We start from the raw sequence: 11855 nt of genomic DNA on the forward strand, positions 1-11855 counted from the left end.
ATGGAACCTGTGTCATATCCTTAGGAAGCTTTTCAAGAGCTACGTAAGAATGAAGAATCATCTACATGTTTGTTCATGTGGTTTTCTCCCCACTTCTGCATAGTTTCATAGACTAGAAGCGATGATGAGAGACAAATTCACTTTCAAGAACAGGTCTGAGTCCATGTCTTATGCAGACTAAAAGGGAGTAGGAGCTGACATTTTTGAAGTCTATTCTAAATAGAAGGAATGACAGAGAAAACCACTGAATTTCTTAGTCTTTGTTTCTGTGTTAACAGACTGGCTGACAGAAAGGCTCTCATGAGGCAAAGGTTGTATTTCAAAAGTGCCTTGCAGAGGCTTACATATTGCTAAATGTCAGCTTCCAGTTTAGGAACTCCAATAGGAAATAACAGATATAGACAACATTATCCTCCAAGATAGGCCACAATGTGTGAAACAGGAAAACACCCACAGCACTGCCATAATGTCTCCTTTGTGAATGGCGCGACAGGGACTGAGGCTTGTATTTATATGAGTCTGAACAGATCCACATAAAAACACTGGCCTGAGATGGGTCAGTGAATGTACTAAATGAAGGCACCATGGCATTGTTCAGCATTGTCTCACTTGATTCTAATAAAAACACTTAGCAATGCCTAGACACAAGTATTTCTGACCTGTTACATAGTGTGTTATTACACTTGCTTCCTGGAATAACAGAAAGGGAATTTACCTCCTACAGACATCGATCGGTGGGCAGAGATTTTTATATGTAAAACAGGTTTATCACACAAATGCAGCTATAGTTGTCACTATATCACATGCACCCTCACAGCTTCTGCTCAAACTACAGACTGCCTTCTAGAGGGCAACCAGTATTCGGCACAGATGATGGAGAATCCTCCTGGACAGAATGTGTTCATTTTTTCCCCACACATGAAATAGAAATTTTAAGTACCATTTTTCCCCCTACAAGTGAGTTTGGCCTGCGTTGGGTGCTGCTGAGAGAAGAGCATATCCCTTAATCACACAGCCCTCTGGCTAGAGAGTCAGCTAGAGAGAAAGATGAGGGAAGAGATGTCTGGTTTGGATTAAGAGATTGTTCCAAAACTTTCTGTTCAATGCAAAAAACACCCTACCAAACGTTTGTGCTCTGAAACGTCCAGAACCCTTCAAAAGGGACAGGATGGGAAGAATTTAGCAGATGCAAAGTAACTTCTCATTATGTCCTGTCCAAGAATGGCAAATGGAGAACAAGAGTAAGAAACAGAAAGGCAGAGAATTCAGTTTTGAGCTTGTTACAGGATAAAAAGGGCTCCACCATTCCTCCACATTACTACATTTTTCAAGCATAAGTTTTTCATTAATCCCATTTTTAAAATAAGTTGAGAAAAAACATCAGTTCAAAAATAAAAAAAAAAAAAGAAGAAAAAATTCCAGCAATAATCCAACACTTTCCAAAATATTAAAGTTTTAAAAAGTAGGGGGAAAAATGGTTTATTGCTTTCTAGACAGCTAAAGATTATAGAAGGAGGTTGTTGGTTTTACTGGGACTGTATGACTCTTCTCCCCTCTCCTTCCTCAGAGATTTATAAATCTTGGAAGCTTGCTATGTAACAGGTTCATCAAGTGGGGAACTCATCAGTAACTTCTCAGTAAGGCTTCCATTTTAATAGGCCTATGATGTGAAGGGTACTTTAATTAGCTCTAAAAGAGCACCAGCATAATTTATATACTATGTTTATTTGGGTGCTCTTTTTCCATGGAGCATAAATGGGGGTAGTTTTTTATATTGACATTAAAAGCAAAGGGAATTTGTGTATCATGAAGCCTCACACCAAGACCTGAAGCTGGGGTAGAACTCTGAGTTCTGCCTGGCAACGGGTTATTGCTTCAGTACACAATTTTCTTCCCATTTAGAATGAACTAACAGCTCAAATCCTACGGATCAAATGCTCCTCTCCTATCTGTTGGTTTAATTGTCACTGCTGTTAAATGCAAACATTTCTCCTCCTTGAAAAGCCATTGGCTGTTCAATTCGGTGCAACAAAATCAGAGAAAAGTAGTATTCTGAGTGCTCCGAGGATCCCCATGTGGCACTAGATGGCGATGCAAAGCAGCTACGGTACAACAACAGGACTGGGAAACTTGTGTAATTGGCTGCTCTATTACAGTGCAGTGCCCCAGAGAACCTGCATGTCTACCCAGTCATTAAAACAGCTTGGGTACCAGCTCCTATGTCTTTTAAACATGTTTAACTCACATGTGAATAAACTGAAAGAATGAACACATAGAAATCATCCATTTTCTTTCTCTTCCACAGCCCCTACATGCTGCTCCTACAAATGCAGCCACACACTCACCCATACCAAGCTAATCCACTGAAACCAGGGACAGTGGCAAAGCTGGGGCTGTTTCCATACTGAATATGGTCCTAGCTTGGAAAATTTGTCAGGTACATTAATGTCAAGCAGCCAATTCAGTCACTGCCTTCCCTTAAAGCTTGTGGTGTAGTCAATTTTCCAAAAATTGTGTAGGGAGGTCATATGTCTGTCTTTTAATACTTAAGCTCATGGAACCCTAACAATATGAAAAATAAAAGCTAGGAGTTAGCTTGCTGCTATGCTGGGAGCTTTGGGAATCAAGTCAGTATCTCGACTCCCACTTCACCCAGACCATGGCTGTCAGTAGAATTTACCTCTGAAGTACAAGTGCTCTACCACTTGCCTCTGAGGTCTGTGCTCAGTTACAGCTGTGTAGCTGCACTGGAGGCATCAGACTTGTCAGATATTAAAAGGGAGAACAATTTGGTTGTTCTTGTACAGTTTAGCTAGCGAGTCTGCTGATAATGTGTGAGCCTGGCACAGTCCAGCTCCCTGTTTGAGAACTGTGCCTGTTCTGCAGTCAGCAGGCTCATGTTTACAAAAGGTCAAGTCACACCTGTAAGCTTGGGTGGGCACTTCCTATTTTCCTTCTTCCTGCACAGGATGTGTGTATGTAGCCAACACTCTCCAGGACTGCCAGAATATGGAATGCCAGATTGAGATGGAGCAGACACAAAAAGCCAACACAGTCATCTGGGACTTAGTCCCCTACCAAAAAGAGATCCTCTAGTGCTCTGGTCAACTCAGATTTACATGACTCACAATGAGCTCTTGCTATCTCCCTTGGAAAGTTACTTGCAAAGTTTTAATACAACTCCTCCTTAGCCTCCAAAGCTTCACCCTGGACCTGTCTTTGACCAATGATCCCATAGCTCTAGGCACCCCAGCAAGAAATCTCTTCCTCTCTGACTCTTCATATCACAGGCTGGTGGCTGGTCGTTTGCCCAAGCTTAACTCACCTACTTTTTTCACTACCTCCTCATAAGTCAGTCTCTCAGTCTCTCAATCACTTGTGCTGTTCTTCTCAAAGAAAATTAAATCTCTCCCTCTATAAATAGTTCTGGTGTGTGTTTCAGTCTGCTGCCGATCTTTCCATTACCAAAATTTCTTGACATTTTATAGCCCACCATCTGGCTATGCATGATGGCATGCAGATGTTAGTCATGCAGATGTCAGACATTTTTGGCTACCAGTACAGCAATAAAGAAATATTTCTCTAACACAAAAACTTGAGATCTCGCCTTAAATGAACTAAGTATATGAAAGGCTAGTTCTGTACTGGGCTCCCTTTGCTTTTTGCTGTTGATGAATAACATTACATTTTGCCAATTACATTTGGGAAAAATAGTGCTCATTCTTCTCCTTCGTGTTATTCCTTAAAAATCCCTAAAATCTCTTATTAGCTAAAATGCCCCCACATCACTGCCAGTGAGTTTACTGACAAAACTTTGGCCACTGCTGCCTTACCAAAACAGCCTGACACTCCTGCCTCCATACTCTCATTGTCCCTTGAGCCCTGCATCTGTCAACCTTGTCTCAGCAGAGATTATAATCTTCCTGAAGAGGAGATTTTATTCATGTCCTAGGTTTTAGACCACAGGTACAACAGAATCACAGCCACAGCCAGGCTACTAATAGCCACCATGGATGTAACCATAAACTCTTGACAGGAATTCATAGCAGTTAAAATAATAAGTTTTTTTCAGATGTAATGTTATATATCCAAGGGTGAGATTAAGGACAAATTAGGATCAGAGTTCTGGCTACATTTTAAGCACCAGACAAGTATCGGCAATAGATATTTGCAGACAGTTTTCAAGGTGCAGTGGGGGGCATTAGTGGGCGAATTAAATGGTACTTTTCAGTAGATAGTTTTTGATAAATTGCAGTGTTAATCCATTATAGGACTGGGTTTCTTTCCCTATTTATTTTTTGGTGTTTTGTTTGGGCTTTTTTTTTCCTCTGAAAGGGTTAGGAACTATAATCCTAGTGACACAATGAAAATCAGAGGAGAAACTCTGTGGAATTAAATGGACTGGGTATCTGATCATCTCCTTTGTACCCAGCAGAGATGAGGCAGATCCCAAATGGTTTTGGAGAGCATGGGTATATGCTTATGCTTCTGGAGGTTAGAAAATCATTCATTCTGGGAGATGAAGTGAGTTTGCTACTGTAATATTAGTCACCTCTGTAGAAATGAATCTGAAGAGAACTGGAGGACCAAATACATGGCATTTCCAACAGCAGCAGATGTGTTGTGTCAGCTGAAGGTGGTATCAGTGTCAATGGCACTTCCTTACACCAATAATGTGACTTTCAAAGATAACTGAATGAAATTAGATATCTAAATCATGTTTTACCCATGTCTACATTACTGTGCATTACTTGGTACTTAAGACAATCTCTTCTTGGTAGATAGAGGTTTTTGGTTCCTTGGTCTCCATTTGGAGTGCATGGACACACATATACACTCACAAAATTTTGCCTTTCACTAAATTATTTCAGCTTTATCTTGAATCTCCCAGTGCTGACATACATGAGTAAAAAAACTTCAACTGTTTTGGTCATTTGTGTGTTAAATTTCCATTGCTACTGGAAAAATTCCAGGTCACCTCCCCTCAGTGGAAGCAGGAATTTGTTATAGCAATTATGGAAAAAAATAACAACATCCAGACATGAAAACTTGGACGAATTATTTCACCTGGGATCTCTTTCACCACATATTTGCTTTCTCATTTCTTTCTCTCTCCTCTTTAATTTTTGGAAATCTATGGTCTCTCTTTTCAGCTTAATTGTGTCCTATAAATACAAACAAAATCCAAGAGTCTTCACTGAAAACAGGAACTTTGCCATTGATTTCAAGGCAGCTGGGTTCCGTACATCAGGAACACATGTGGCTTCACATACAAGGTCTCCTTTAACATGAAGATAAGAAAGCAAAACCAGCAATGGAAATATCAGTCCTTACTGTGTATTTCTCTGAAGAAATCTGTTACACAGATTTCCCTCTCTTTTTTGTTATTTTTGGAGATTGTGAATTGCCAGGGAGTTTTTACCATTAACATAACTCTCTAAGGTGAGGTGACACTGAGGTGACAATCTTCCAAGTCTTCTTGGGCCTCCTGACACTTCCACTGACTCAGTCTATTCACTGGACAGAAATGTTGGTGGCACTGAACTGCTTTATTCCATGTATTTAGACAGAAGCTGCCTAGATTAGAAAGCCATTCTCTAACCATAAAATACACGCAGAGGTACCAAACTCGATGGCAAAAACTAGCTGCACTGTTATACTTGTGCTTCTAGCACTAATATGCTCCATGAACAGCCCACAATGATCTTTTTGGAGAACAGCACAGAGGGTTTTTCTCTGAATGCTTAAAAATAGGAATATGCATGGCCCCTGTATATAGCAAGGGAAACTCATCCAAAAAATAAACCTTGAAATGCTATCTAATATATAGACTATCAGATGTGTCATTTCAGATGTGAGCCTCTACAGGGGTATAATCCAAGAACAGCAGCAATATATTAATAAAACATGCTTCGACCACATTTTTTCTGGCAGATAGTACTTTTGCACTGTAGCCCAAAACACATAATGAAATCCAGATCTCACTAGTTGCTGGAATGTCCTTTGTCAATAAGTGTGAAAAATGTCTTTTACCCTGCAGTGCAAAATTGAGCTGTGGAATTTATGTGCATAAGTTCTTCCACCCTTTAAAAGTATTTTATCTTGAATGAAAATACTAACACTGATTGTGCCTGGCAGAAACCACTCCCTAACTCTTCTGTATATCTTAATCCCTTCTGCACCAATTTTGTTTATTTGAATTTATTGCCTGTGAAGTAACTACATCGACAACATCAAAAAAACCCAGATTTTTTATTATTGTTTGATTAAAAAGTAGCACAGTATTACCAATCAGCAAAGAGATGCATATGTACATCACCTCAATGTGAGACAGTCTATCAGGGATGAGTCTTTTTTATTTTTGTTTTTTTCTGCTACGGAAACCATTAGGATTCAACTGTATTTTTAGGTTTTGGCCTGGTGGGAATCCGTCCACATGACACCAGGGTTCAGTTCCAACCTGAGCTGAGATTATGTCAAAGACTTAAAACAAACAGACAAGAGAACTCCTAATTCCCTTTGAGCCAATGTCATGACTTCTCACAGTATTTTTCACCCTCTTCCTGTGTTATCAGCTGAAAGCACCAGATTAGTCAGCATTGTTCTACTGGCAGCTGCTGACCACTCTCCATCATCTCATGAATTATGGTTTTAGAACCAGCTACCTAAATCGTTCTGTCCATACTTCTGCTTCCAGAAGTAGCACAGGGACATCAAAGGATTCATGTTCCTATCTGTAGAACGATGGCACTAACCAGGTTAGCCATTCTCTCCCTCTCCCAGGTGAGTAGGTTCTGCTCCTACATAGCCACAGAAAGGAAAGAAAATTTTGTAAGAAAATAGGAACAACTGTACTCACCAGCCAAAGAGAGTGTTCAGGAGGCTGGCATAGGCCTCCCCACAGCAAATGATACCCCTGAAAAGAGGACATGGATCTTTTTCTCACTCTAAATGAGATAGCTTCTGACATAATTTTCTAAATACTCAAGTTTAAACCAATACTTGTCCCCTTCTTCTCTGTCTCCCAGTAGACACTGGATAGTAGACACTGCTGCTGAAAACTACTTCAAGAAAAGAACTAAAGAGGCCTGAGTTTCCAGCTACTTGTACTCCTTTCCCCCAATTTTATGATTCCATCTACAGACACCTGTCCTATGGAGCGCCTGGCAGAGCATCCCCTGCAGTGGGTGCCCCTTTCCTCTGCCATCCATCAAGGAAAGATTCCAAAAATGTCTGGCAGAGAAGATCTGGTTCAGGCCAGAGGAGATGAGGGAGAGTCAAAGGTTGCCACTGAGTGAGACACAGGAGAGCCTATTTAAATTAAAGAAAGAGAAAAGAATGGCTCCACTGAAGATTAAACACCGTGATGTACATGATAACTAATAAATAAAGACAAGGGCCACGAGTGCTTGCAAGTGAGCATAAACAGCCTGAAGAGTGGCACATTATCCACACATGATATTTCCTGCTGTCACTTTCAGGCTTGAACTGTCTGCAGTCTGACCTGAAGTAAGGGGATATAAATGTTTAATTCTCATTCTACCTGAATCTTTTGCCTTGCTTTGCCTTCCCTCCACTGAGACATGCAAAAAGCAAAGTGAGGTGGTACTTCAGTATATGCTTCATTTCTCTTCTGACTTAAAACTATCAGAGAATTTGAATTTTCTCCATTGACTACCAATGACTGTTGGTCAAGAATGTGTGCAGCCACATAACTAGTAATTTTTTATATTCATCTCCAAGGCATTCTGACATGTAGTCCCTGAGAGTAATCACTGTGCACAACTCTGTTTTGGAAGACTCTTCTACAGATGAACTGTGGCACAGTCTTTTTTTTAAACATGATACTCCTCCATTCCTACCCCTTCAATTTCATAATCAAAACAAGTCTTTAAAAAATCCCAGATAAACAAACCAACATTTTTAAAATTTAAATTAAAGGGTGCAAGAAAAAGTTTGTATGGCAGGATATTTTAGGATAATGACACCCACAAATACATAAGGAACAATCCCTCCTGAATCAGTGGGCTGTTTTCTGGCAGAATCCCCTTGAAGTTCCTCTACCAGTGGAGAGGAGAGTTGAGTTTTCCCTGGTAAGTGAATGAGCTGATTGTATTGCAGGACAATTTCTACTTGATCTTATTCCAAGTGTGCAAAGCCATAAGTGATTGTATTTGGGCAAAACAGCTGTCAAAGAGATCAGGCCTGGGGGCTCTGCATTAAGAAACCAAGTATTTGTGCAGAGAGAGGTTGCATAAGCACCAGCTTCTATCCTGCTTGAATTTGCTTTGTACCAAAAAGTGGGGCTGTGAGAGCCACGAGACAATTTCCCCTCTTGTTCAGAAAGGCTCAACATCAGCTGGCAGTCATCCAGACAAAGGGAGAAGGACAAAGGAAGCACGCCAGAGAAAGGATGTGGCATGGATCAGTGTTCAGACCTGTGCTAGCATAAAGGCCTCCACTACAGAGGTGTGAAATTGAGATGGGAATCCAAGCCCTTGCAGATGGTGACTTCATTGCTGTGGCCAAATTCATTTAGCTGTGCAGGCATATGACTTGGGAGCTGTAACCAACAGCACTTCATGGGACAGTCTTCAATATCAGCATTATGAGATGCCTGTAGCACAGCTTTCCCTGAGTGATTATGTGACTGTAACAGAGGGATACTGGCCTCGCTCACCAACAATTTAAATTAGTTGAAGCCTTGTTTTCCTTGTCATCTCAAAAACTATTCCTGTGATTGTCTGTCTGTAACTATTCTGAGACTGCTCCTGTGGTTTTTGGAATGCTTCACCTCAGCAGATGTATCGTGGAGAGACCACTCACAGCATGCTGCAGTGGCTTTACCTCTCCCCCCAGCCTGTGGCTGGGTGACACCAACTGCAAGGCCGGCAGATGGCAATCTTTGTATTCATTTGCTCTCCGTATGACACTTTCATCTCAGTGGACATAACACCAGTTGCATCACTTAGTTTGGTGTAGAACTTGTGTTGGTCCTGTCCAGAAGATATTTTGCTCTCCCTGGCTGATGTTTCCATCCCAGATGTAGAACAAGAAATGGGTCTATGCGAGAGCCTTCCTCTCACCAGGAAGCTCTGTAAACTGGACAAGCAGAGGTGCTAAAGTCAAGGTCAGCATGAGCACAGGCCAGTAATAACATCCAGGCATCAGAACTTCCCTGAATCTCAACTATAGACTGAACTTTTGGGGCTGCAACCCTATCAGTATCTAGGAAGCTTAGCCTTGGTTTAATACATTTAATGCTATAGTTTGTGTTATTTATTTTTAAAGCTTGAGTGTCATATGGTACCACCAGTTTCTAAGCAGCAACATTCTTGAGGACTCCACAGAAAAATATATATTTAAAAAGTGAAGATTCAAATGAGGCCAGCCAACCTATTTATCAAAAGCTCCTTTCTATTTTAGGAACTTGATCCGACTAACCAGGCACTGCTCTTTTTATCATGGGTCACTGCATTTGCAAGCCTCCCTGTACTGACTCCCTTTCCTACTCACATACAGGGGGCTGAAGTGCAGTTCCCCTGTTTACACTACTAGTTGTTATTTCTCCAGCTGCTGGCTGGGTTATGACCCCAGTCAGATTACTAATAATAGTCTCTTTCCCCCTCAGGAAAGTGAGGACCCAGCAGGGTTCAAGAAACCTGTCCCTTCTTAGACCATCAACAATGTCTGGCTTCACGGGATTCAGGCTCTGGTGCTCTCCACTCTAATAACCCCCTACTGGCATCAGCAGGGGAACCTACACCTGCTTATCTGGCTCCCAGCTTCCCAGCAATGCGCAAAGCAGATGATGCCAGTTTTCCTAAGCCCCTTGCCTCCTTTCACCTTCCTTGGGAGTAGTTTCTCCCACACTCTCTGGAGGATTGCCTTGAAGTCTACTCAAAGGAAAGTTCTCAATTGGCCCTGTGGCTGTCTCCTTCTTGCTGCTACCTTATTTCTCCAGGTTTTGAAGGACTGAGAAAGAACCCTAGTTCATGGGGTAGTTGACTTTCCTATTAATTCTTTAGCAGCTGAAATAATGCAGTTGTGTGCACATCCCTTGACATATTTGATATATTTAAGTCTGATACCTAAAGCAGAGTATAAAAGGACGTGCAGTACTGTCATCCTTAAACAGATATATAATTTCCCATGGACATAGCATTAACTTTCAGTTCCTTATTAAAAGCACTCTAAGGGATACAGGTTTTGTACATTGCATTCCACCTTTCTCAAACTTCTCATTTAAGTTCAGTGGGCTACAGAATTCATTTCATTAAGCCTCCAAGGAGCTGCACTTTTCAGGGGTTGGGTGTCGTTTTGATCTCAGATTTTCCATGTAGAGGCATCCAGGGAGATTTCATTCCATCCTTTTGTGATTACTTCCAGTTCAGCCCAGAAGGTCTCTTAAAGCCTTGATTTGAAGACTAAGCCAGAGAAAACAGCTACATTCTTGAGCAAATTATGCCAGGGTTAACTAAGACAATTAGTAAAAATTTCATGTAATTGCAATTACTTCAAGTCTGCATTCAGCAAGATTTAATTCCTAATCATTTGTTATTCTTCTGCTTTCCTCTGCTGGATTAAAAAGCAATTTATTTGCAGATGTCTCTTTGCTGTGTATGCATGAGAAGATCATGAACAATGTGTGGCTGTGCCTTCCACATAGTTAATTCCCCACCTCCCTTTCAGTAGGATCATATCCAGCTATCACATCACTTTTTGAACCCTTTGCAATCCTTTTGAAAAGCCTGATGTGTACAACATAAATCGCATTATTGACCCTACATATGACTTTCCAGCTTTTCATTGGGCAGCTGGCAGGCTTTCTCCTTGCTGCAATATCACACCAAAAGCCTATTTCCAGGGACTTATACACAATGACCTTTAAGTCTTTTACTGAATAGCTGCCTTCAAGTATATTGTTCTACATCTTATGAATGTTTTATGTCTTAATTTTTTCTTCTTGCTGTAAAACCTTGCAGTGGCCCTTTAAAATATGTGTTCACTTTACTAGGAGTCCCCTGTTGGCCAGTAAAAATTATTTACTTTCTAAGAAATTTTGATGTCAAATATTTGCAGCAATCATTTCAAGTTTCTTCCTCACCTTGGACAAAGGCACTATCAAACATCAGCCTTGAGAAAAATCCCCATAGTTGCATGTTTTCTTGTGTGCTAGATCCTCCTTACACCTGCCTTACAACCTATCATCTTCCTTGACCTGCCACCCTTTGACACATTTAAAGCAGATTGTGTAGCATGCAGTTTCTTCAGTCAGGTTGGGAAAGCAAAGGAAAGTCCTCACAGAAGTTCTTCAGCATATCTATAATTGGATAGGATAGATCAGCAAAGCTAATATGGAAATCTGTTTCTTTCCTCTGCTGTCATGTACTAAGCATATTTTCCTTGGCATCAGCAGACTTGTGCAGATGAGTGATGTTTTGCCTCTGTGTGGTTTCAGATTATTACCAAACCAAGAAAACTGAGGAAGTTTAAATTTTTTAATTTATTTACCCCAAATCAAATACTTGGCTTCAGTGCTGTAGGGTCACTTCTTTTTAAAATCTTTGTGATGAAACTGGATGAAACATTGAAATGAAAACCTCATTTTTATTTACAGTCTGTTTAAAATGTTGTCATGAAACATGGTAATTTTTAATGACATTTTTTCCTAGTCAAGATAAATAAACCAGCAGGCTTGAAACTAATTTAAGTGGAAAATGTTACCCACCCTTACTCCACAGAACTCCAGCTTTGTGATTCCTGTGAGAAGTACAGTCCCTTTAGTTCCCAGTGAATGCAGGATGTGATATTTTGGGAAAGGCTGAGCATTTTTTGCCCGCAGGTTAATACGA

Source organism: Pseudopodoces humilis, chromosome 2 (assembly GCF_049639895.1).
Source record: "Pseudopodoces humilis isolate 2021_Gansu_Grassland_sample_001 chromosome 2, ASM4963989v1, whole genome shotgun sequence".
Classification (NCBI taxonomy): Eukaryota; Metazoa; Chordata; class Aves; order Passeriformes; family Paridae; genus Pseudopodoces; species Pseudopodoces humilis.